This window comes from Ornithodoros turicata, chromosome 3, assembly GCF_037126465.1.
Source record: "Ornithodoros turicata isolate Travis chromosome 3, ASM3712646v1, whole genome shotgun sequence".
NCBI classification, from domain to species: Eukaryota; Metazoa; Arthropoda; class Arachnida; order Ixodida; family Argasidae; genus Ornithodoros; species Ornithodoros turicata.
This window is the reverse complement of record NC_088203.1, coordinates 97385416-97412549: the sequence shown is the minus strand read 5'-3', so window position 1 is coordinate 97412549 and position 27134 is coordinate 97385416. Positions and strand designations below refer to the sequence as shown.

Sequence of the window (27134 nt, the reverse complement as noted above, 5' to 3'; positions counted from 1 at the left end):
CTGCAAGGAAATTTATTTTAGCTATAATGAATTATATATTATTCTACTATCGTTGATGTGGCGTCCAATTGGAAGAAACACTCGTCCTACAACGTGGTGACCACCATGAAAACGGCTTCGCGTGTTCTTTTTTTATTATTATTACTATTATTTTTGTGTGTGTGTGTGATTGTCGTTGTTGACCGTAATAGCATTCATTTTTCTTCTATGGCACAAGAGTCAACTCAGCGGCCATATTTTCCGAATTGTTGCTGCAACAAGCTGTGAGCACCATAGTTCACGTGTGAGCTAATCAAAGCACGTATAAAGCAATATTTAATAGACAGATCTAATACACTTACTGGACTCATTTTATTTGAACTCAAAATTATGTTCCTAAAATCCTTCAGCTCATTTGGAAAAATTCAGCACGGCCATATTATGCTTCCTTCCCAGCATCCAATAGCATGTGGGTGACAGGTGGCCATGACGCGACATGACGTAATAGTGGGTTATCTACTGTGCAGCAGGGTACATGGTCGTCGACACCATCCGCGTCTGAATGGGGAGATTACCATTGAAAGCACATTCTTTCAGCACAGTTGAACGCACCGAACGCAGCCGGTATCTTCTACCTTGTCTCCTTAGCTGAGTGGCTGATGACCCACAAACAGTGCCACCCACACTGATTGCTTCCCGGTCCCCACATTCCGCTGGTTTTGTGTCGAGGTTTTGTTGCTGCCCAAAATCCAAACAATGTGAAATATCTAGCTTTCCTCCGAACACAAGATTATAAAGGTTCCTCCGTTATCTATGTCTACGTATTTACGTCTCTGTGGTCTAGGTGTTTAGGTACATTAAATGGTTTACGTACCGTGTGACCCAAGTTTTAAATATTCATAAAGCTGACGAACATAGACGACTGTTGTTAGAAACAAACTGCATGTCCTGTCGACAAGACGCAAGAGAAAATATTATGCCAAGTATAGTGCAAACGTTTGTGTTGTTTGTAAACCTAATGTTTATATTAGATATTCAAACTTTCTATAAAACTCTAAAACTCTGCCCAGTAAAACTCTGCCCAGGTGCCACTTCCTTGAGAAGGCAAAACAAATGAAGGCGAGGACACTTCCTCCTTTTGACGCAAATGTCGCGCGCGTTTCTTTGCGAAAATCAAGCAGGCGAGGCTAAAGCGTAATTTTTACTGTGTTTTTTTTTCGACTATTTCTGTTGCGATACTGTGCATAGTTTATGTTGGGTCTGTGGTTATCCGTAGAGGAGTTCATATTCCTGTAAAAAGAGCGAGGTTCGCTTGGCAATTTTCAAAGTTCAATTGAAAAAATAAATTTCCCGCAATTGAAAATTACCCGAAGCCTTCCTCAATGGTGGTAAAAGTTTCCAGAAGGTAATTGCCGAAAGTGCCACAATCCTCCGGCGAGTACATCGCGAGTTAGAATTTTTTGTCACTTTCGGTGAAACACCCTGTATGTACGTATGCGTGAGCTCAGATCAATAGAAGTACGCAACGAATTAAAAAAAAAAACTTTTGTAGCACCGACTATGTTTTCAAAGTCAATGGAAACGGTATGTTATTTTATTTATTTATTTATTCCTTATGATAAAAAGTCAATCACAAAAAGTAGAAAGGAATGTGAGGCATGTGCGCTATAATTGTACTAACGTGCTGGAATGGGGGAGTTGTACTCCAGTTGTTTGTACTGACAACGCGTCTGCTCATTCTTAATTTACTGACGTGCCTTGTTTCACGTTCCTGTAATATTGCCATACTGCATTCTTGAATATTCATCGAAAAGTATAACTGGAAACGTGTGTTTCCAAAAGCAAGAGCAACTTAGAGTCCTCACAATGGAAGGCATACCTGTGTGACCCCCTGATGACTCATAGGAGGCTGAGACCATACCTGGCTGCAAGAGGTGAGGGAACCATCATTGCCCTGGAGCATGATTGGTCAAGTGCCAAAATATGCGACGTATCTGTAGTCCAGTTGAAGCTTTAAAAGCCGGTTAGTGATTGACACGAGTGCAGTTCACCACCAGCTCTGGAAGTATTCACAGCGAGTACCTGGCCTCATTGGAGATACAGCATGGCAGCCGTAAGTTCTTTCTTCTAACTGTTATAGGGTTGTGACTTTGGAAAGTCTTGACATTTCCGCTTGATTTTAAGCGATGTTCTTCGGCTAAATTTGTTCTATTTCATTTGCTTTTTCTTAATTTATGAATCATCGGCTGTCAGACGTTGTTGATACTCGTATTACGTTCTCATGTACCTATGTAAACATGTAAACGTTGATTCCTATCTGTATATCACTGCATTGCTTGCTACCGTGTTAGAATTTCGTTGGTTGTTCCGAACTGTCGCAAAAATGCTTATGTCCGTTGTGGTAAAACGCCTCATGTCATTGTCGTTTCTGTTTTGTTATTTTCTGTAATGGACGTCTCAGACATATGACCCTCACGATTTCATTGCTTCATTGCAGGATCCAATCTCACGTGCATTGCGTACAGCACCACGCCTGGGTTCCCAAGTCGCCCATGTTGACGGCTGGGGTTGGTGCTCTACCTACGAAGTTCACGAAAGCTACCTTTCCGACGGTCGCTCTCTGACGCCAGGATATGCGACATCGCCGTTCCCCGACGACAGTTCATCGTCTGGTTACAACAGTCCCACAGCCGACGCGCCATTCCGTCCTCCTCAGCCATGCGAATTTCGGATTGTCCCAAAGGTTCAACGTTACCTGCTTAACGATGTTATTGCTGACATCACTCAGTTCCTGAGAAGCTGCCACGCCAGAATTGACACGCTGTCCAAGAGAGAGGTTGTTATGAGTGTGTTCAAGAAAATTTTCGACTTCTTCCTGAATGTTCACGAACAGAGGTGTTCTGTGAGGGACACACGGACATTCGAAGACTGTTTGCCATCGTTCTTTGCTGAGGCCCTGGACGTCTTACGGAGGTCCACTGTGTTCTGGAGCGCCTGCAAGGCTGTTGCTGACTGCATTTGTGCCCACTGCCTGCGTACATCTGACCGGACGGTTTTGGTGATGATAGAGACCCTATACCGTAGCATTCGTCAATGCCTGACGTCGGTGTGCAAGAAGTGTAGGTTTTTCAGCCCAGGCGTTGAAGCTATGCGAGCAGCCCGGTGTCGTGGGCGTCCAATTTTGGGCAGGAGGGGCAACGTTGCTGAACCTTCGGACATCGCTCCCGTTTTTGCGCCAGTTCGAGTGCTGTCAAGGCCTATACCAGACGCTGATCAAGTTGCAGGGTCACCGAACCCTCCTCCTGCGGTTTCCACACCACCGGAAGAACAGCGGCCAGCTTCTTGTCCAATTGAAGCCGCACAAGAGAAATTCGTTCTCGATACAGCTGCCGGTGTAGCCTGTCCGTTTGCAGACTTCCCGGATGCTCGTTGGTTATTGCCGAATGACATCGTCGCAGACATCTTCGGCTGATGCAGGTTGGGTATTAAGCCAACGGACACTGTCCCTGATGCTACGTTGTTCGTCATTTGTACATGTCAGTGCTTGTTTTTACCAGTTGTCTTCCTATTTGCCATCCCTCTTTGTACATAACCATTGCATCTATGCGTACGTTGTCACTAGTCGAGCAATAAAAACACGACTGAACATAAATCACGTGGTCGATGGTTTCTTTTGTCTATATTGGCTGCGCTTCCCAGAGTACTCGTCTTGTACAGGCGTCAATACATCTATGATTAGTTACGCAATTATCTCATTAGAAGTATCCTATAGTGATTTTTTCTACTAACGTCGGGACGTTGTATTCTCCTTGCGGCACGGCAGCGTTCAACGATAAATTTCTTATGACTGTACATTTCAACCGGGCGTCTGTTTTATCCTATACAACCTTCTATCATTAAAGAAATCATAAATCTTGTTTTGCAGTTGAAGTGTACGGTCACGCAGATATCCTCTGGAACAGAGTATGTACAGCTACGAGATGGTTCATTACCTAAGATTCATTTATTACCTCGTTAACTAGAGAAGTACGGGGCAGAATGTCAGTGAATTTTATTTATTTTATTCTTGCATTTATTTTCTTTGCAGAATAGCCAGCCGACGTCCCGTTTGGTTGGCCTTTCCTCGTTTTTTTCCCTTTCGTCTAATAAATATATCCCCCCTCCCCCCAATGTAGTATTGTGTTATGCAAATGAACTGAGAAACCGCTTCGATAGGGAGGACAGCGCTGATTCTACGCCAGAATGCCATGAGCTCTGGGGCGACAGGAATGATTGGATGACCTGCTGGCTAGAGCAACCGTCTCGTTCCCCTAGAAGTCGGCCCAGGACGCACATTTCCCCAGGGCGTCAGTCGTGACGTTGCCCACATACGTGAGGCCGACAACGGCAAGCCCTTTCAACATCACCACCACCCACCACCACCTCGTAGCCCCGGTAAGTCTCATCCGTACCTCAGAGCGGCTACGGCTCTGCCGTTCCTGAGACTCATGGTTTTGGTTTTGGCTTGACACTGAACACTCCCATTCTGCTACCTTTGTTCTGCCCAAAATTCTCAAATTAAATAGTTAATTAACAGTTATCAGGTACTTGGTCGTCTTGTTGGGGAGAAAGTACGTGTGCATGGTGGTGAACAGGTAAATTAAGGTCATTAACATTTCTTCCTTTCCTTTTTTTTTTTTTTTTTTCGTGGGAGGGTATATCACCGCATTGTACCTGCTGCGAAAAGTGGAAATGCGCCAATTCCCAACTGTAAGCTGGACGATTTTCTTTCGTCTCGCCTTACATGTGTGTTTGTAAGAATCGCTTTGACCCTAGTGAACTTGCGTCATCGATGGTGAAAAAGGGCTGCAAGGTACTTGCGAAGCCAATGCTTCGCTGAAGGTGCCACGCTACGGATGTTCGAAGGCTTCCCATCTCATCTTTGCTCCCTGAAGCATCGCAGCCGGCTTGTTTGGCAAAGAGACAGTACACCCTTACGAAAATGAGCTGTGAATCTCAGTACCTCTTTTGTTGTAGCGCTTGAAATTCATGATACGTCATTGAAGCGCTCTTTGAAACTTTACTGTTCACAAGCTGTTGTGCAGAACTTGAAATGTGTTGAAATATTACTTTGCGCGTTGATATGTCTTCTGTGTATAACATTTACTGTGTATTTTCTTCTTCGGTACATGTTTAGACGAGAAAAATAAAGTTAGGACCAGGGGGCGGGAGAAGCTCGCTTTTCGTTCACTTCCTGGTTATCACGAGATCGAGTACAGACGTGTCTCTGATACTTCGACGAAAGGTGTGGTATTACCGCTAGCTTCTACACCTGATGCGTATCTGCAACAAAATGCAGGTTTTGCACGTGTACAGTAAAGCTTGTGTACATTACAGTTTTATTTCAGATAGATTCGGTGGTAGCGAATCCCCCGCGAAATGGGGTAGTAGCGCTGCTGGCGAAAAAAACTCCCCATTCACCATCATTAAATAAAGTTGAACAAAGCATTATAACGCAAGCAAGCTGGCGTAACGATGTTGATGGTATCATGTCGTTGAGCTTGAGGAGGTGTTAGAGGAGGTGTTAGACAAACAGGAACAAGTTTGTCTACTTGTCTTTTGTGTTCCTCTCCCTACCACTTCCTCAAGCTGAAGGAACTCAAGAATGGTACCATCAAGATAAAGTTGTTGTTTCTATTGTTTTGTGCCTCTTGTTGCGCGAATATGCGTTCGTTTTTCTTCTTTTGTTGTCCCTGAATGTTACCAATTCTACCGTGGTCATCGTTGACGATTAACCTATCGTTCCTGAAATAGAAATTCCACGCACAGAGCTACAGACGCAAGTGAAACAGAAAAAAAAAGCAAAGAAGCGAGGAAGAACCAATGAAGATTAAGCCACTGATGCGTAGCATATCCTTCGTGTCGCTCTGGGAATCCTGGGACTTAACCAGATCTCTGCTGTAGCAACAGACTTGTTCCTGTCTATTTTCGGTCTAGTTAAGCAGTCTGCTCGCACGCGGTAGTCGACTGGAGCTGGAGCAACGACCTTCCAAAACGTACCGGTCGACGAAAGCCATATAAACTTCTCGACTGTTTTTCAGCTCTTTCATAATACAGAGTAAGATAAGTCCTAGGAACGGAGCAAAGCGATCCCTGAGGAACGCAGGGTCTAATATTCCCTCACGCCCCGTTTATTTTCTTTTTCGTGCCGTTCGCACTTGTGCGCGTGTGTGTGACACGCAATAACCTCACGACACCTAGCACGCTTCGGCGAATTCAATACAGCTACCCCCCCCCCCCCTCCTCGTTGCTCGCCAGTCGACCACCTGTCGGAGAGAGGTCGTATATAGATTGTTTAGAAGCAACGACGACATACACCCGGAGATCGGTATTTGATATAGCACATCAAATAGAGCTCTCCAGGTTAACCAACTTTCACGAAGGAAGCCTACTAGTCTATGGGCCTTTATAAGCTTTAACTAGCTTAAGCTAAGATTTGGAGTACCGGTCAGACATGGATTGGTCGTAATCTCCTCCTTACCCTCACCTCCTCTCATCTGCAGGCTATAGCCGTGACGCTGTATGCCCAGAACCTCGTGGCCAACTACGAAGAGGGTGTTAACTCCATCACCACTACCATTACCAGTGATAGTTTTAACTTGAAGTCAATAATGAATTCCTAATAAGAGTCAGATCGTAAAGTGAACCTGCACGTAGAGAGATTCTGCACGTTGTGTATACACTATGCCACCTATCGCCTCTCTCGAAGTTGCACATGGCAACGTGAGCTGTACACGGTATCTTTTTTTTATACAGATTTTTAATAAAAAGATTATAAGGGCTATAGACATCCTGTTTTCACTTCTGTCATCTATGGACCGGCGGACGTTCTTGGCCATCCGTTGCTCAACCGTCGAATGACTAATTATCTAAAAGTCATTAATTAACTTTTTAATTATAAAAGCTACGAAGTCGTCCTAATGAGACTATCTGTTCCCTTCGGTCACCTGATATTGTAGCCGTTTTCAGAACAAAAATCCGTTCGATAGATCGTCCGCAAAAAAATCGTGAACGAACACCTTTTTTTCTTCTTCTTCTCCTTCTTTATAGCGCATCTTCGGAGACGCGTGTTTCCTTCACCCCCAATGTGAGAGGTTCATTCACAGCGGTTTATTTCAGCGGATGCATTTTGGTGGCTGGAATTTTAAGCTTGTGTCTTTCAATCATATATTTTTAATGGTGTACACCCCGACCTCGCAGACATGTGCATCGTTACGACTAACCATCTGGGGGAATGTGCGTCCCGGGCCGACCTTTATACAGGGTGTCCCAGAAAACGTGTCATTGAATTATAATAAAAAAAACTACACCACCTAGAGTCATGTGGTCAATGGTATTTGTTCTTACTGGGTTTTTGCCACCTCCTCATGTGAATGTCCTGTAACGTAAGTTTAATTATGTAAATTTTTCGAGCTTAAGTCGGAAATTTGCCTAGTAAAGGTAACTTTTTTACCCCGCCAATGTGAAGAGCGTGTCTAATTTAGTGAAATTAATGATAATTGACAGAGATATTCAGGAGTTATCCCAACGGAAAAAGTAGCCGAACATCATGCTCTACGGAGGTCGCACAGAATAGCGCACGATGAATTTTTCAGCACAATCTTTGTCAGTCCGACGAAAGGAGGTTGGAAACCCAGCCCTCCCCGACGTCGCAGAAAGAGATAAAACAGGCACGGCTTATCACGTTCGACTTTCGCTGGGATAATGCTTTCCCTCTCCAAATTTTAGGAAGAGTTACTTTTTCTACTATCACTCTGTGGGCTGGCTTCGGAACCACCTTTCGTCGCACTGAGAGCGATTGCGCTCAAAACGTCATCGCGCGCTATGGTCCGGTGCCCCGAAAATCATGATATTCGGCTATTTTTTCCTATGGGATAGCTCGTGAATATCACTGTGAATTATCATGGATTTGAGTGAATTTGGCACGCTCTTTATATTGGTGGGGTAAAAAAGTGACCTTTACTTGGCAAATTTCCGAGTTCAGTTCGCAAATATTTACATAATTAAACTTGGAGTACACGACATTCACATTAGGAGGTGGCAAAAACCTAATAAAAACAAATGCTGTTGACCGCCTGATTCTAGGTGACGTAGTTTTTTTTATTAGAATTCAATGACACGTTTTCTGGGACACCCTTTACGCTCTTGTAAGCTGCTTGCCGTAGTTTCTCGTTTATGTACGCAAGCCTCTTCCCATGGACCAATTACAGAACACTGCGCTGTTCTTTTAGTTCTTTCCAATTTTTTTTTTACGACGTGTCCTTGATAGCGGCTTGTTTTAAAGTATCTTATCTCCAGAAAGCTGGGCGCACTGACATGATAGTCGCACCCCAAGGACACTCGTTCAGGGCATAGACAGAAATATCGTGATGGTTTCCACCTGAAAGAAAAACGAAAGGAAAAAACTCACGAGAGCCGCATTTTTAGGAAAAAAATCTTCCCGGGAAACAGCACCGCAAAGCGTACTGCCCGAGTACTGCAAGCCGCATTTTAAGAGTACAAGCCCAGTAACAAGTGCTACGCGGAGAATTTATGGCACACACGTTGGTTACGTACTCCCTGTCATAAGATCGAGCTCACAAGGCATAACGGTGTGACACAATACTAGGACACACGCCGCGTGGGCTACAAACGCTTTCTGCCTTCCTATTTACTGCTCCAACCGTCTCAGACGACATAAGTCATATGTCCTCGATCCTTGAAGGTGTCAAAACTTTTCGACAGCAAGGATGTTCGTTGAAGCTTAAAGTAAAGGATGCCTGTTTTTTTCTAACGTCCTCATGCACCGTTTGTTTCTTTAGAGCTAGTCCAGCATAGTTAGACGGGGAGGGTTGTGATCAATAGCACTTTCGGCAACGCGAGACCAACCTGTCTTTAGTTTTCATATGAAATCATTCATCCGACTTTCAGCTATGCGGCAACGGTCTTTCTGACATCAGACATTATTTTTTTTCTCACTGCCTCTCTCTCTTCAAAAGCAGGAGATGTCAGTTTAATGTCTTCCGAAAGAGTTATGAAGCATCACCGACATTATTTTTTTTTTCCTTTTCTTTTCCATCTTTTCTTTTATAAAGCGCTTTTCAGGCGGTACAATAACATTTCTGGTATATGATAATGCTATTGTGGATTATTGGTTGTTAACGCTAACGTTGATTGGTTGTTGGCGTACGTTATTACCGTGGGCTACACATTTGAACTGTCAACAATAACACACCACCACCCAAGACAATCGGGCAAGATGGAAGTTTATGCTACACTCAACTAAGTGAACCGGATCAGCTTCGAAGCAACAGAATATCAAAAAAGATGTTACATTGAATTGTTGATTAATGAATAAAAAATTCTGATAAAATTTCAGTTTAAAGGTAAAAGTGTAACTTAGCGCAAAGCTGCTGTGAACGCATTCCATAGAAATTCAGAGGACAATCACTCGCGATCGGCGACGTGGTATATGTCTACGGCAGATTATTGCACCATAAATGTTGACAGTTTGAAGATTTCCAATTCGAGCGCTCGTCGTGTTATGTGTCTATGACGTGTCGAGTGGTCATGTTTTAGCGGGATCAGACGATGACTACATGCGCATGTGTCAAAACAGACCGCGATCTTTTCCCACCCTGTGTCCCACCCCTTCCCACTGTGTCCTACCCTCTTTTATCCCTTCCCCAAGAAACGTGCCCGTCCAATCTGGACAGGCAGGCCGCTCCAATGCCTACGCCATCCCTACCCCCCCCCCCCCACCCCCTCACTACGAGGAAGCCACCTCTGACATCGTGATCTTTGATCGCGTTCCTATAGACTGCTTCAGATGTTCTCGAAAATCTTAGTAGAAATGGTACAATTAGTACTACATCGCGCAGAATCTACCGCGTCCTTTCCATGCTCATTTAGAAGTCGCAATGGAAGAGAATAAAACGCATTAACCTTTCCCGCTAATTGACGCAAGGCGGACTAGGACTGGTATAAATGTGGCTATTAAGCTATATAATCGTTGAACGTTTCCTTTACATTTTCTTGTTTTCGCGGCCCACCGGCCTCGGTGGCTCAGTCGGTAGCGTGTTCGCCTTCTGATCACGAGATCGCGGATTCAAACCCGGCCGAGGACGCCAGCAACTTGGTGGCAGTGTACAAGTTGCTTAGACACGCCGTCTTCCGCGAGGAACGTTAAATACGGGGTGCCGTGTGATGAGCTTTCATCGCACGTTAAAGAACCCTCAGGTGCTCAAAAGCAACCCACAGACAGACCGCTGTGGCGTCGCTCATGATCTCAGTTGTCTCGCGACGTAAACAGCCAATTATTATTTTTATTGTTTTCGCGACCAAGGTGACTTCCGGGTCCGTGAAGGAATACAGAGTTCTGGAGCAGCTTCCCTCCTGTAGTATGCAGTCAATATACGGCGAGCGTCCCCAGAAGAACAACAAATCTGCGCTTCTATATATAGAGGGATTAGCGAGATTAGCGAACCTCTCAGCGTCCTCATCGCCAGGTTCTTGCGGAAGTGCCTGGGTTCAGCAACGAGAAGAAGAAGAAGAAAAAGTAAAAAAAAAACACTGTACTGAGTTTGCTGTTCCGTACGCCACCGTGTGTAGGGTGATTTTCTCAGGCCCCGAGCCGGACATCTTTCGAAGGGTTCAAAATCATGTCGATTGGCTCAGAAAGCAACAACTTCTTCAGATTTCATACTGAAGCGCTTCTGGTCAAGGTGTGCTTGGAAAGAACGGGCTTCAGTATTCCATTGTCACTGCAGTGTGCGACCTGCTACGGAGAAGACGAAACTAGTCAGCATGTTTTCATGAGTCGCACAAAATTACGCTACACATTTCTGAGCTGGAGCAAGAATTGCACTGGGGATGACAGATGCTTTTTCGTGGGGGAACCTAAAATGATCGGACATCCCGACTGTATCAGACAATTGTCAATTCGATGTAATGATTCTACTAGCAGTGCATTTTCTCTGGGACTATAAAATCGACTTCGGCAACCGCGTCGAACGCGACAAAGTGTTAAGTTCGTGTCCAGGGTCTTCCGCCGCGCTGAAACACCTTATGTCATTGTCAGTATCTTGTTGTTGTTTTCAGAGTCTTCCATACAACGTAACACGCACCTGAAGTTATGCAGGAGGAGGCCTCGCGATAGACATCACTGAACGGAAGGGGAGACGTTTCATATTGATAGAAGGAAAAAAAGAAGGAAGAGAAAGGTTAGCCATGATGTAGGCTTGCTATTCCCAAAAGCAAACACAAATGAACAAACAAAGAAGATGAAGCAGCAGAAATACAGAATATTATGCTGAAATATAGGAAAAGAGGGCTCCTTCACTAATCTTTGTGCAGACAGTCATATAAGAGGTATCAGAGAGAGGTTTGAGAATACTCAAGAACGAAGAGCCCTTTATCCTGAAAATCCCCTCTTCTTGGACAACTCCTCCTTTCATATTCTTGTTCGCCTCTCATGCGAGAATTCGAGAAGCAATCTCTTTCCCTATTACTAACGTCCCCGAATCTAATAAAACCGTGATTGTGTATACTTCTGTCGCACTTCAATCACGGTGTGAGGAACGTGAGACGTGGCAGGAATAACGGCGCACTTCCAATCTAATTGCCTACGCGCGGCTACTCAGCCCTGACGAAGCGAAAACCTTCTCCCCGTCTGCTACCTCATTTTCGTTTCTGCTGTCAGAAGCGCGTGACAAAAATGAGACATCTTTCTGCCGTGCAACAGTTGAGCCACATGTGCTTACAAAAGCGCCATAAACACTACACTGAGTAGTGTGTACAGTGTTTTCAGAAAAAAATATGTATAAGTTCGTACCGTCTTCCTCACGTCGGCGAATTTTTGTCCGCTCGCTTCTTGCTGGGCTCAAGCGAGCTCAAGCAGCGGCGGGCCAAAGTAGATAGCTATCTATATCTAGGCCCGCCGCTGCTTGAGCTCGTTTGTGGCTTCCCCAACGAACCTGCCTCTCGCTTTCTCAACGTCTGTATGAAGCTTCCTGCATGCTCTGCACACAATAAAGTAATTCCCGTTGAAATACGATGCTGATGTCTGCATACAGAACACAACGAATACAGATCATGATTCGATATCCCGTCATACGCGTCCTTGGTTTGGATGTAACTTAGTGATAGCGAACGTTGTGGTGCAGTTTCATAACATTGTGGTGGGTAGGTGGAGATACTTAATACCTTAATATCGCTCGAGGGACAGGACGAACATAAAAAAAACACTGATACTTTGATACAGATTTGAGGTGAACTTGAGAGAACGAGTCCAACAGATAGATACGTGTGAAATAAGCACTATATATACAGAGAAATATAGAACTAGAAGAGCGTCACTATATTTTCCTACATAGTATTTAGTGTTGGTTACATGTTTCGCCACATTAGCGCTAGCAATGGGGTAGAGTGTCGCCCTGGCGAAGAGATGGCTAGAGATATGTTGCGAGGCAAGGCCCGGCTACACAGAAACGGCGTTCCGGCAACGGGTCGACATAAAAAGTTTTTTAATAATATACTTGCCGAATTGCTTCAGGTAGACAAGACCTCTTTAACTAACCCGTGTCACGATCTCCTGTCAGGGGTCGAATGAGAAAAGAGACGCAACGGCGCTTTCTCCGTGACGGTCTCGTATCACCACAAAAATTTATTGAAGCGTTTTTTCCTTTCCAATTTTAAACGTCATTCGGCGCCAATTCATCGCTAATTAAAATTCGAAAGATGGACAGGGAAAATAAGTACGAGCTAGTTTCTCGACGGCAGCTTTCGCGCACCAGGAAGCAATGTTCAGGATCACTGATTTCAGAAAGAACTCCTTGTCGCAACTACTAAACGACGTTCATTTTGATTGTGATCTGTGCTTTGGAGGAGACACTTTTGACTGCGCCGAGTTCATTCATCCTCCTCCTCCCGCCCCTCCCCCAGTTTCCGACATATAATATGCATTACGTGTCCAGGAACGTGTGCAGGATTTGGCATGGGCAATGCACGAAGTGCGAGCTTAATATTCTGCTTGAGTAAGTGTCTTCCCCTTGAATATATTAGACGCGCGAGAAGGGCACTGTCGTTCACTCTTTCGGATCGCGTAAAGAAACGGAAATTATTTTATTCGTGAGAAACTCTACTCAAGTTAGGCTATACGACATTGCCGATACTCAGAATGGACTGCGTGAAAATTTAAAGCTACCGCATTGGGATTGCGATACCGCTTTTTTGCGATATTGAACGCGCGTTAGAAGCCAACGGTTCGCCGATGCTGGGGAGCGGGGCTCCATTGAAGTCGAGGTCGATGAGTGAGGGAGATTTGCCGTACAGGCCTTTAATCTCACTCAAGCTGGGGAGCAGATGTCGAGTGTACAAGGGGAGTCAACTTCAAGGACAAGGACCACGCCCCATCAGGTGATGAAGCGCGGTCGACCACGTCAAAGTTTGCACATATTAGACATATTAGACTCATGGTTGAGAATAAAGTCTAGTAGAGCGACCAGATTAGGCGCCAGCCCATTCGGCGGTTGTGTCATCACACTTTATATCAGTACCTGGGATTTGGGAATTCTATTGTTGTTATTCATAAAGCTGACCAGGAAGCAGGCGCAGACGGCGTCTCAGGTTTTACTGCAATTGCAGACGTCGATTGTTTGCTGCCTCACAATGCAGAGCCTCCTTCTTTGTTAAGGTGCTTGTGAAACCTGCTGAGGAAAAGTACATTGCAAATAAAGCATTAGTAAGAGAAAAGGAATCACGTGTATTTTATGCCTATATTCATGGGACCATTAAGAGAAAGGAGCAATGCAAGCTTCACTAGAAGCATCGACGCAAGAAAGTACAACGGATAGGGTGTTGACAAAGGGTGTGCTGAGTAAATGATCCATCTAGCAGAGCCCGTGCAACGTCTTTTCATATGCAGTGAGCCACAAAGTTTTACCCCTACAGCAGAACGCGCCAAGAATGAGCTAGGATGAAATATTGACTCTCACGATCCCAGCAATATTTGCAGATGATTATTCAATGTTTTAGTTTATAGCAACAGATACAGCTTCGCCTTTCATTTATTTTCCCCCGAATAGTTAATTAACCAACTCCAAGTGCTCTTGTTAAACGTTCTCAACTTCGTTTCCGGTAGCATACTACCGGAGCAGTATATTCTTTTTCCTTTCGTTTCAACGGGACATTCAAAGAGAAAGCAGACAACTTTGTTCTCCGCCCTGTTAATGTAAGCTTTCTCCTGTTGGCTTCAATGGAACACGTGCACAGAATAGCAAGCGGCCTTAGCGTCGCGCTTACTATGCATGTCACAAAACAGGAGCAAAGAAAAGTCATCAAAGTTGGTTGTAATTATCTGAGTGGGTCCTACTTCCTGAAGCTATTTTGCAGTAGCAGAACAGTTCGTGAATCAAGATTAAAAGCGTTAAAACCACAGTGCCGGGGAGCTAAAAAGACAGACACAGACACAAGCACTGACTGGCGAACCAAGAACTTTATTATCATTCAAAACCCGCTTAAACCTGATCGTCTCGAATTCAGCTCCGCCTTCTTCTAATGGTTGTCCCTCCTCCAACTGATCGTGAATGTTTGTAGTTTTTCCAGTGTCGCTGAAAACGTCCCACCTCAATAGCAACACAGTGCTCATTAGACGAAATTCTAGAGGTACCCGGGGACAAGAAGTACATCTTTTTTTTTTCCATGACAGCCATGATTTCCAAGACTCCAAAGCGTATTCTAAGCAAACTAAGAAGCATTTTGTATTATATTTTTGCGTAGTCCTGATAATGTGTCCGGCGAAAACCGGTTGTGTTGCTTCACCTCTCTACTTCACTACCATGCAGGCAAAGCACGCTTTACAGAAGCCGCCATGACTTTGCAGCGTTTGTGTCGACGGACGTAAACTGGGTTTCCGTGATACGGAAGCAAGCCGGAAACTGATGCCAAAGTAGACGTAACGAGACTTATCACTCGTCATTCTCTACTTTGTGTTCGCATCCGGACCCTCAGGAAAATGGCACGTACGCTGAATGTACACTAATCCATGTATGAGGGACTAGGCTAGCTACATAAAGGCTGAAGGCTGCGACGAAGAGGAAGATAATAGAATTTTGGTTTCTACCTTCGTTACCTTCGATCTGCAGGGTTTACCAACCAGTTCTGTCAGACCAGTTTGCGTCCGCTTTCTTTCTGCGCTCAGTGTATTGTCATATCTTAATAGACCATTTAGTACTACCAAGTCATCATAAACAAGACTGGTAATTGACAGTATCACTGATATTTTGTTATCATATATTTGTGATTTGATGTAATTAACGTTCCGCTTATTGTATCTACAGTATGTGACGTGTAACACACCCACCTGACTAAAAACTCCGTGGAGTGACCACTTTTCTCGTAAATTCGGATAAGTAAAGCTATAGCGGTAACTGTCAAATGCTGAACACACGCTTAACGCCACAGCAGAGACAACGGCAAAGCAGTCGAGAATTCAATGATAGAGCGATTTGTTGATAAGTGGTTCCTGACACGGAAGAAGCAAACGGTTCAGCGACGCAGAACACAAACAAAAATTTTAAAAGAGAGAGAAAAGCAAGGAAAACTGTGCTCAAGAAGTCACCGACGCATTTGTTTCTCTTTAGACACGACTCCTGGCATCGCGCTATCCGCAAAGAGAGCTTCCTAGAAAAGCAAGCCATGGTTAATTGCACGTTGAAAAGAAAAGCGTAATGAACGTAGTATCGCAGTAGTGAGGAGAAGAATAACAGGACAGCGAAGAAATTTATTAACGAATTCCATTGCTTCCAACCTAGTGTACCAGCGCATCTTCCGCTAGAGATCCGCAAGCAATACAGAAGACACGAAATAGAAGCATAATTCATCAGAGAGGTGGAGCTAATGGTGGAGGGTGAGTGGAATGTAGCCTCCCTCTCCGCTGTGGTCTCAGAGAATTGATTGAAGTACATGTATTTGAGATGTACGTGCGCTGTTTCACGTGCATAAAATATGACCTTCGTGAATATAAAAGGCGTTTGGCAGGAATGAGAAAAGTCTAATTCTGTTGAAGTAGACCTCAGTTAAGGTTTATTATACCCAGAATACGTGAATAGCTCATGCCAGTGTTGCCTGAATAGAGTACGCAGGAATTAAGGTCAAGTTTACAGACCGGCATTCCTTGCGTTATAGAGAAACTGCACTCCTAATTGCACCGAATCTTGTTCATTCTATATGTTCAGTAATATGAAGTGTATTAAGTTGAGAAAGGCGAAATTATCATAAAGAAGGAAAAATACACAATTTTGAAACGTACGTGGAAACACAGCACTCTCAGGTTGCCTATGGAAGAATTCAGTTTTGAGAAGCGTCAAAAAAAGCAAAATGTAAAATTCATATAGAAATCTTCCAGTTGTTGCACCCAGGAAAAGCTTCGGTCAAGGTCGTATACGTCGGACACATCTCGAAGCAAAGGGGCCGAGCCGTGGTGTCATCAGCTTAACTTCAGTATCCACTTTCGAATATTAATCGAGGTGTTTATATTGATCTGCCTTTGTAACGAGACAGAAAAACTCCGTGTTCGGGTGATTAACGTCACAGTTGTAGTTGTATTCAATTTGAGAGCTTAGCCATCTCTGGGTCAAAAATCACGTCATGAATATAACGTACACGGCACGATGGACTGTCAGGATCCTAATAAGTCTCAACATTAATCGCGTGTTAAAGATCCTCGTTTTGTTGGAAGGCCTTATGGACATCGTTCTCGTGTTGTCGGTACACGCAAGTGAGCGTTAGGAGTGTAATGGTGCCGAACGATATTCCGCACAAAGTTATGCGGACAGGCCATACAGTCTAATGCGTGGCCTGTCTAAGCATGGTACACTGAGTCGGTTTTTTACACTAACCTTTATTTACTCTAATTACCTACTACTAACTACCTTTAATTACTCTTACATCTTACTCCTAATTACCTTCAACTACTTCAATTTCAATTTCAAATCATTTACCTCCATTTACATTTACCCTCTTATATCCCCTTTACATGCCCACTAATACCTTGCCCTCGGTGAGGCTTCGCCATCTCATACACACACAAACACACACAGACACATACACCCGCATACCATACAGCTTTTTCGATTTTGACACTCCTAATGCTAACGCATTAATAGAGGACAAACACGAGACAGCACACGCATTGTTTGGCAACCAATTTTCTTTTTTGGTTGACGGTTAGTGCGTGTGTCGTCTCGTGTTTGTCCTTTATTGTCCTCCACTTCATTGGGACTTTAACGATTTTAAAACAACAATTGTTTACGGAGAAACGTGATATTTCTACATGGTCTTCCGGTGCTCTTGGAACGGTTCTGTTTGAAATACTTTCCAGACAATATGATGTGCGCAGTAACGGCTTTTTGCACTACATCTGAATAAAAGTTTGTGTCGGAGAGCCTCAGACTGAGATGGATACGGCTTCCACCTTGCGCGCATTTTATCCTTCCTATTCTCTATTTTTCTTTTTGCACACTGGGATGTGCGGCTTCTGTACTGTGCGTCAGCTACCTAGAAAACTTCTTTGTAACCCTATAATTATCGATACCACGTTTCTTTTCTTACAGTCCTCCGTGTTTCAGTTGGCAGCCTTGTGCCGTGTCAGGCCTGAAAATTGCTCGATAACAACGGCGCAAGCACCCAGCAACGTGTCCGCCTGATCAGGTTCAAATTTGGCCGAGGGTGCCAGTACTTTACTGGCACGGTGCAGATTGGCCTCGTTCTCTACGAGTTAAGTTAGTTAAGGTAATTCGTAGTTGGAGCAGACTTACAAAATACAGGAAAGATTTAAAAAGTTGTAAAAAAAGTTGTGAAAAAGTAAAATTAGTCCACCGACCCCACTGTCGTTCCACTCGTGATCATAGTTCTTTCGCGCCATGAAGCTACGAATGACCATCATACGATCGCTTCTCTTCGTCCGAAAGCGCATGTGGAAGCAGCCCTTATAATCTCTTAACAAGGTTCGCACGTACAATAGAGTATCTGATCGGAATATATTTAACACGCACATACATAGGTACACCTCTACCAGTACATCGGGTACACCTGTCTACCAGTAACGGGATACACAATACCGAAGAGGAGTTGTCCCTGCTAAGGCCGGAAGGGACCGTAAGGAGAAAGTTTTCAACACCATACTCAACGTTTTTCAACCTTTCTATCTGTTCAAGTTACGTTCTTTAGAAAAGCAGCTAATTTTGGGTGGCAGTTCATTTTGTTCATCGGACATTCCAGCCTGCTTCGATCACCTGAATCCTCATCTCCATCATCATCTCTCACTACCTACAAATGGCACTGAGGCAGCGCCCATGCAGCCTGCTGGCCGGCATCAGCCCCATCTTATTATCGTCTCTTTATGTGTGTGTGTGTCATCAGACATTCCTTGGAAATCAAACTCAAATTAGGCGTAAATTGTGCGGTACGGCAAGGCAACTTCCGCATACCAGCGCGGGCTTCTCGAGCTTCGTTGAACCTCGTGCAATGCAAGAAACTCATACCAGACTAATCAGGAATGTGAACAAAATTTGCTGGTTGCTCCTGGCGGAAAACAAATTTGTCGAAGTATTCGTGGAATGCCGGCGAAGCTCCGAGACCGTAATCATTTATTTCATTGCTTCCTGCCGCTAGAAGTATTCCACTCTTAATGAAAGCTGTCAATTACGGAAAATTGGTTGGGTGCTTAAAATTCGCAGACGTAATGAAGTATGCTGAATTTATGTCACGGCACCTGCGAACGGTTAGAAACGTCTTTGCCACTAGACAGGAAAGAGGTCTCCTGGAACGCAGACATAACAATGTCACGGTTGGATGCAATGTTCTTTAGGTGCTCGTCGTGTAACAGGAATATTTTCACGATATTTATAAATTGAAAACATTCGAGAGAGTGGCATCGGCACAGAAAACTAAGACTTACTTTTGAGAAAGACAACCGAGGTGTCCGCGCATTGCTTGGAACCAGTTTCAGGGAGGTCCCTCTTGGAAACACGCATTTCTCGCAGCACTGAGCAATTGCCCAGGAAACGCTCGTGTTCCAGGAAAAAGTCGTGCATCCTAGAGATAGTGTCCTTACATCCAGGATTAGGGGCACTAGCACCCCTTGCATCTCCGGATCCGCCGGGCCAATAGTCCTCCTATTTACTCATTTCTGTACAGGATAGAAATATCATGACTTGCAGATGCCTTCCCGTCCCATGATGCACCGGCTTGAATATTTCATTTGTTCCAGAGATGCCAGCAGACGACAACGTGTATCTATGACTATTCAAAATATGTCTGCAAACATCAATTTATCAGCTCCGTGTAGCTCAATTTGTTGCGGGCAATGAAAGACCACAGACCTTGTCCTTGAACATATTTCGCCCACGCAGAAAATAAATTGATCGAAATTGTCACGTCAATGAACAGACTGATGAACAGCTTCATGGAATTATTAGTGAAGCCGGTAAGATCTGAACAGTGTCTAACGTGCGAAAATTACATTTGCATTTTACATGAGACATGGTAAGGAATAGACACGGGGTAAAAGGCCCACGAGGAAGTCATTTCTTCTGTGTTGACTCTGTATTTTCTAAGGGATGACAAACGACTTTCACTGAAAGCAAGTGGTAGAGAGAGAGAGAGAGAGAGAGAGAAATCGCGCGATTCCTTAACGCGTCAGAAATAACCCCACTTTACTCGCGAATTGATGACGACATTAGGTATTACAAAAAATGAAACCGTAAGTGGTGCTACACTGCAAATAGGAGACCATAACTTCCTCCGTGATCATGAAGGTCTGTACTTCAGCGCTATTCCTTTTAAACTCCGAAACAGATTTACGCAGACTGGCGCGTTAGAATAGTACGTTGTCAAAGCGTTGGGAGAATAAATCGAAAATAATCGCTCCCGTATTTATCACCTCGATCTTCATTGCGATAAACTTGCAGCTCTTTGCATTGCAAGAGTTTTAAAATTTCCCCTAGCAACGTTTTTTTTTCTTTTTTTTTTTCTTTTGATCTGCAATCAACAGAAGAAACAAGGATACCTGCTGTTGTTCTCCCGTCAAATTGCTTCTCAACTCCAATTGCTAACAAACCGTCCTGGCTATCGACTAGCCTTGCCCAGATTATCCCCATATACAAACGATAAATACTCCCTTGGCGGAAGAAGAACCTGCTATGCCCTCAAAATTTACCGCAGCAGAGAGACAGGAACTCTGTTTTGAGTATGACATACCAACTACCAGGCTTCTCTACCTTAGTCTGCTACCGCCTGTTTTAGAAATCGAGTAGACATAGTAAGAGTTATCTCAGTTTCATCACTCCGAAGCGTATCAGTTCCATTCTATTTTGGTCATTATGCATGCAGTTCCGGCGGTGCAGAGTGCGCTTTATCTGAACCAAAGGAAAGCATAGAAGGAATGTGAATAAAACGTCTGTTAGTGCCACTGCCATTTCTTTAGTTTCGGTTGCACCCGGCGAAGATTTCCAGCTGAAGTGACCCTTCCACGTCATCTTTATTTCATGCAGCGTCGAAAGCAAACGGTCTCCTTTCTTTGCCCTCTTTCTTTTCGAATAGAGTTGCAAGAGTCCGGTGAAGCTTTTCCAGGCAATGAACCAGGGAAAATGATGGTCCTGCACTAAGCCCTTTTCTCTGTGGAAATCGCGAAAGAGCTATGTACTCTTTTTCCTGACATTGCGTTTCAGGTGAACACTATTTATAGGAGACTCGTTTCTGTGTGCTTCTGATGCAGTGCTGCCTAATACAAACCTCGCAGTATAACAATGCGTAAAGAATCGCAAAAATATAGACATGTAGTATTAGAACATGTTGCACTGAGTAAACACATCAGTTGCTTGTATTGGATGTACAACCAGTTGGGTAGTAAAAGGAGCTGATCTTATTGCGCCGAACTTCTACCCCGAGGACATTGCTAGTGCGTAATAAGGTGAACCAGTCGACGGTTCACCTCATATATATAGCGCTATATATATAGCGCTACTTATTGCAATAAAAATACGTTTTATAAAATTCTGTCCATAAATACCGCCGACGTCACTCTGTATAATACATGTGTGTGAATATGAAACGGAAGGGAATAAAGAATAGTGTTTCAAATGTTACAAAAACTGTTGGCTGTTCACGAGTTACATGAGTTGACACCGAGAACCAGTTCCCGGGCAGTTCCATCACCAACACGACAACCACCGACACCCACACCCACCGGCACCCATACCGACACAGAGGCCCACACGATTCCGTAACTATGCAGGAAAACGACTCAACCAGCCCCGGCTAAAAATGAAAAAAAAAAAAAACGCGTGGAGCGCAGTATATGCTGAGGGAATCGTACACTACAAATAATGTTGTGAAGGGAGCAATCTCTTTTCTCCCAAATGGAAGAAAGCCAACTACCAAAAGCTTTTATACAACACTCTTATCCTGTCTTTTGATGCCATACAAGCACGGCGAGCTGACAGCACAACCACCTCTAACAAGTATGCTTTAATCATGTACGCCAGGGCTGAGAGCTCTGTGAACTATGAGAGGAATGAATGCGCAGTGCTGACGGTGCCAAGATGGAGAGCGAGACGAAATACAGGCCCGTCCGCATTCAGCGAACTAAATAGTCGAGTCAGGGTGACACGATGGAAGCTGGGAATATTACCGAGAAAGGTATACATCCTCTGAGGATAAGCTCGTCTTTCGAGGAAAAGATTAGTATTCTGAGGGGACGGCACGGAAAGTAAGGTGATGTAATAACTCCACTGAAAATGTGTTGGCGGTGGCGCTCAAAGGCCAGGAAGCGCTCATTCAAAGTTGGTGAATAAGGTGCTGGAATACAGCGCACAGGGGACGCCAGAAAGGAGATGGGAGACCAAAAGCGGGGGGGGGGGGGGGAGGTATAGGACGTTGCAAAAAATTCAGTGACGATTTAGCGGTAAATGCGAGAGAAACGCGCTAGCATTAAGCGCCTTTTCCGGTACAAACCCGACTTCCGGTTGTCTACTTCCCGTCTATACTTGACTTCCGGTATCTACTTCCGGTCCAACTCAGGTTCCGGTTGTAAACTTCCGGTCTAACCTGACTTTCGGTTGTCCACCTTCCGGTCTATACTTCACTTCCGGTTCGACACTTTGAATTATTTTTTAATTACTATATGTAAGTCCATTTAATTAACATTTAATTAGCTTCGATTACCTTCAAATACCCTATAATCACCGAAGGTAACCTGAGGTAATCTTGGATTTCATTTAATTCCCTTTAATTACGTTTACTTGTTACTCTCAATCTCAATTGACAATCTCAAACTATAGAACAACGCTAACTAGTGTCCCATCAAAAATTCTTGAGCACATCATATTCTGAGGTGTCTCCAGTCATCTTGAATCTATCAACTTTTTCTGCTCCCATCGACCCTGTTTCCGCCAAAAGGTTTCTCCTGTGATTCCCAATTGGCGAATTTTGTTCATAATATTCAAATTAACCTTGATATTGAATATGCGTACAGATGTCATCTTTCTTGACTTTTTGAAAGCTTTTCATACCTTTAGCCACAGCTACCTTCTTTACAAATTATCGCACTTACCCTACATCCTTAAGCCTTAGCCTGGATAAAAGGTTACCTCCGTAAGCGTTCACTAGCCACCTTAGTAAACAACTGCCTTTCCTGTTTCCTGCCCGTGCTGTCTGGTGTACCCCAGGGCTGGGTACTTGGACCTCTTCTGTTTCTAATATTTATTAATGACGTGCCCCCATTCTGTCTCCTCTTCCATTCGCCTCTTCGCCGACGACTGTGTTGTTTGCCGTTCGATTTCCTCTCCTTCTGACTAGCTGTCACTTCAACATGACCTGGACTCCATCTCTTCACGGTGTCCAAGTTGGAAACTCTCTTAACATCTCTAAATGTTCTCACGGTCCAAGAAACCTTACTCTCAGCGCTATAGATTAAACAACGTACCTATTTCCACGTGTAACTCATACAGATATCTCGGGTCAAACTTTGCACAAGATCTCTCATGGTTCAACCATATTTTGTTAAAAATCCTAATCGGAGCCGTGGGTTTATCCGCCGTAACGTTAAATGCGCCCCACCAACTGGCCTACTCCACACTGATCGAACCTAAACTTAAATACGGGTGCAGCGGATGGGATTCCTCATCACTCTTACATTATTAATCTTCTAGAGTCTTGTCAAAATCATGCCTCTCGTTTCGTCTCAAAACGACCTCGCTTATCCTACCAGCATAACATTGCCAAACTGTCCTTAGATCTCCCCGAACTTCTCCTCCGCAGAAAATTATCTCGTTTATGTCTATTTCATAATTTCTTTCTTTCGTTCTTTTTTTTTTTTTTTTCATAATAAGCTCTTAATACCTAATTTTCTCGTACTAGCATCCTACGTTTCACCTATACCGCAAGCTGGCTATGAGCGGCGTAAGAATGTGAACAGATGGAGAGAGGACAGCAACAATGTAGTGGGGGACAGAGGGGTTAATATGCGTCCTGGGCCGACTTCAAGGGGAACTGTGCCGCCATTCGTCTGGAAAGTCTGCTGGGAAACCTAGGGAAAACCCCAGAGAACACAGCGGGTGCGGGGATTCGAACCCGCCGGTATATATATATATATATATAAAGAGAGGGGAAAAGCCATGAAAAAATAAGTAAATGATGCTAGACGTGTTTGAAATTCAAACTTACAGATTAAAATGGCTTCTATGGCTGCACGTAGAGAAACAGATACTCATTGAACGATGCGACAGCACCAGAGGACACGTACCCAGGGCCGACGAGCCGCAAACACGGCGAAACACGTGTCCTCTGGTGCTGTCGCATCGTTCAATGAGTATCTGTTTCTCTACGTGCAGCCATAGAAGCCATTTTAACCTGTAAGTTTGAATTTCAAACACGTCTAGCATCATTTACTTATTTTTTTTCATGGCTTTCCCCCCCCCCCTCTTTATAATTCACTGGCTTGCACTGTGGCATTGGGGAGTGCTCAGTCACCCTCCCAGGTGTATATCGCTCGCTGAATGACCCCTGGTTTGCCAATCCCAATGCGCAGCTACCCAGGGCCGACGAGCCGCAAACACGGCGAAACACGTGTCCTCTGGTGCTGTCGCATCGTTCAATGAGTATCGATATATATATATATACCAATAATCAATGGACGCAGATAATTAGTCATCCAGAAGCTACACGCGCTTTTCCCACAACACTCTCCGTAGGGGGTGTCGAGGTAGCTTGCCGTTGTTGGCCGCACTCAAGTGGGCATCGTCACCAATATAGCCAAAAAAAAAGAAAGTGGGAGAGGAGAGTTGAGGACACTCTCCGTATTTTTCTTTTTCACCAACCAACCAACCAACCAGATCACAGGATGCCCGCCTAGCCGCATAACCAGCCTGCAAAAATGGTAACAGTGCTGCTCTCAAAGCTTTAAAAAAAGTACGTGAAGGATAAAAAAAAGGACTCTTTATAATACCGAGAGAGAGCAGGAATAGGGTCACGAAAAGATACAACATATATAGTTCGTGTTCCGTCATGTTCGGTCATGTTACGCGCATTTCGTAAACAAGTGAAATAAATATTCTATTCAGGATACTGCCTATAATGCCAACGCATGCTAATGCAGACAGTTCTTCCAGTAAGGCTCAAGCTCCAAAGTGGTATGCTCCATAGGAAGTGATACGTGAAACAGAATACTGCAAGGACCACGAGCATTTTTCGTGTAGGCCTAAGTAGTTTACGTCTGTCCAGGCCCAGGGGGGGCGGGCGGGGGCGGAGGATAGCTTTAATACAAAGTAACAAAAAGAGGAGGGAAAGGCCTTTTATAATATGCCCCTCATTCACTGCGCTAACCAATACTTTGCTGTTTTGCGACCCACGAAACGCTTTTAATTAGCTCGCCTTCATAGGCATGGGTCTGTTACAAAGCCAATAGTCGTGGTCGGCAAATAAATGACGGTGAAACCACATCTCCTCGACATTCTTTATAAGCACGGACTACAGATGATGCTTCTTCCATTCACGTCCTTCCTGTCGAACAAGGTAAAGGCGGTAACTTACCGGGGGCTGCCGTGCAACGAAAGTCGTCCGGTGGTGGCTGCTGAAGGATATAGATTACAGGCCACCAATGCTTCCTCGAGTTACTGCAAAGAAAAGACAGCCTGAGTCAGCTCCGAATACGGGCTCAGGATTGGTGTGCAGACTTCGTGCACTCTACACTCTTAAAAACGAACTTCACCGCATAACACGCTCTTAGCCAACCATCATCTCGAATGATATCGTTATCTGCCCTGATTTGATGGAAACGGGAGGCGTACGCCTTTTTTGTGACACTTATGCTGTTCGTAATTGTCACAGAAAAGGCGTACGCCTCCCGTTTTCAACAAATCAGGTCAGATAACGATATCATTCGAGATGGTGGTTGGCTAGGAGCGTGCAATGAGGTGAAGTTCATTTTTAAGAGTGTAAGGAAAAAAGGGTGTGAAAATATTATTATTATTATTATTATTATTATTATTATTATTATTATTCGGGGTTTTCTGACGCATTGACAACTACAGTCATAAGGTGTGAAAAGGTGGCAACTTCTATAGTTGCCACATAGGTCAACATAGCGTCTGATAAAAGGTGTGAAAGGGTAGCAAGAGCAATTATCATATATCTAAATTGCTTCAATAAGGCGTACGCACCCCTCGCTCAACGAATCAGAAGCGGTGACCCTATCAAACGTAGGTAGCAGGTACAACTTTGCGACCTTTTAGGCAAAACATATGCGACGACTATTACCTCCTAAAAGGTGTAACTGCTCCACCCTTTGTTTCTAAGAGTGTGGTTCAACTAAAGAAAAACGTATGCAGGGAATAGAGGGAAAGATGAAGAATGATTCCTCTTTTATGGTCTTTTTTGTGCAAGAAATAGCGCTTTTTTTTTTCAGCCTGTCTGGTGGTCTTGCAACGTAAATAAAGACTCACGCACGCGAACCATTGTCAGCTTCTATACGAGAAATAGACCTGGCTTGGTCATGGCAGTTTCAACAGCCGTACGATCACCAATGGCGGGATTTGATTTCTAGATTCTGCTACACGAGAAGGCGAAGAAAAATATCTGAGTTCTGTTCATGGGTAGAACACTTGTTACTGTAAAATGATGAGTGTCTTGCACATACCCATTGCTCGTTACTCCGGTAGGGAGTTTCGTGCGTCAAATTTGCTTTTTTATCCGCTTTATCTGGTCTTTTGGAGCTCCTTAACTGTATCACCCTGCAGGGGATTAGCGCCAAGCGTGTCTACAAGTGTGTCTACGGCTTTGAAACACATGGCCAGCAGAGAAATTCAAGAAAAGTCGCGCGAAATCGCGAATCCCACTTGTTTCTGAGACATAAGATGATGACCTGCTTCGAGGGGGAGTAATACATAACATTTTGTGGTGGAACATTGTAAAAACATTACCAATGCCGTAATGACATTACTCATTACTTGGGTTGATACTTATTGTTCAAAGACAGCAGTTACGAATTGTGCGTGGTACAGGTAAGACGAATCACGAAGCGTGTTCTTCCTCGCCAGTTTTGTCACTGACCCGTTCACTCCGAAGGACTGCACAGACCACGTGCCGTCTTTGAACAACAACTCCTTCTACGCTGCAATTAATTTTATTTATGGTTGTTCATGTAGATTGTACATACTGATCTCATCTGTGGATTCACTTTTTTACTAACATCTCCATTTTTTTCTGTTACCAATCAATCGATGAAATCATTCATTCGTAGAGATTTTACAGAAACTCTAATTTTCATTATTGATCATACTTAGAGAAGTCAAACAGTAATCACTTCTCTTTACCGTACATGTTTCAAACACGACATAGGACTCCGTTAGAGACTTCTGAGAAAATGTAATGCCTACGTATAATGTCATTACTTGAGGTAATTGATTTGGTAACGCATTACTACGCATGAAAAGTAATTAAAAATGTGGTGGTGGTGGTGGTGGTGACGAACCGGCTTGCCGTTGTTGGCCTCACGCATGTGGGCATGCGTCACGACTGTTGCCAGGATGATATGATATGATGTGATAACAGATGAAGGAATGATGACGGCCGAAATTTAA

General features: G+C 44.1%; 1 long non-coding RNA gene across 2 annotated transcripts in view; it reads right to left on the bottom strand.

Moving 5' to 3' along the window:
* LOC135388947 (uncharacterized) overlaps positions 1 to 27134 on the bottom strand; it is a 311228-nt gene that overhangs the window by 156462 nt on the left and 127632 nt on the right. The window contains exons 3-4 of one of the 2 annotated variants that reach the window (XR_010421548.1): positions 25087 to 25169; positions 13560 to 13706 (exon numbers count right to left, since the gene is read on the bottom strand). This is a non-coding gene — a long non-coding RNA (uncharacterized LOC135388947). Of the gene's footprint in view, positions 1 to 13559; positions 13707 to 25086; positions 25170 to 27134 lie in introns of those variants that run through there. The other variant, XR_010421547.1, reaches the window with a different exon arrangement.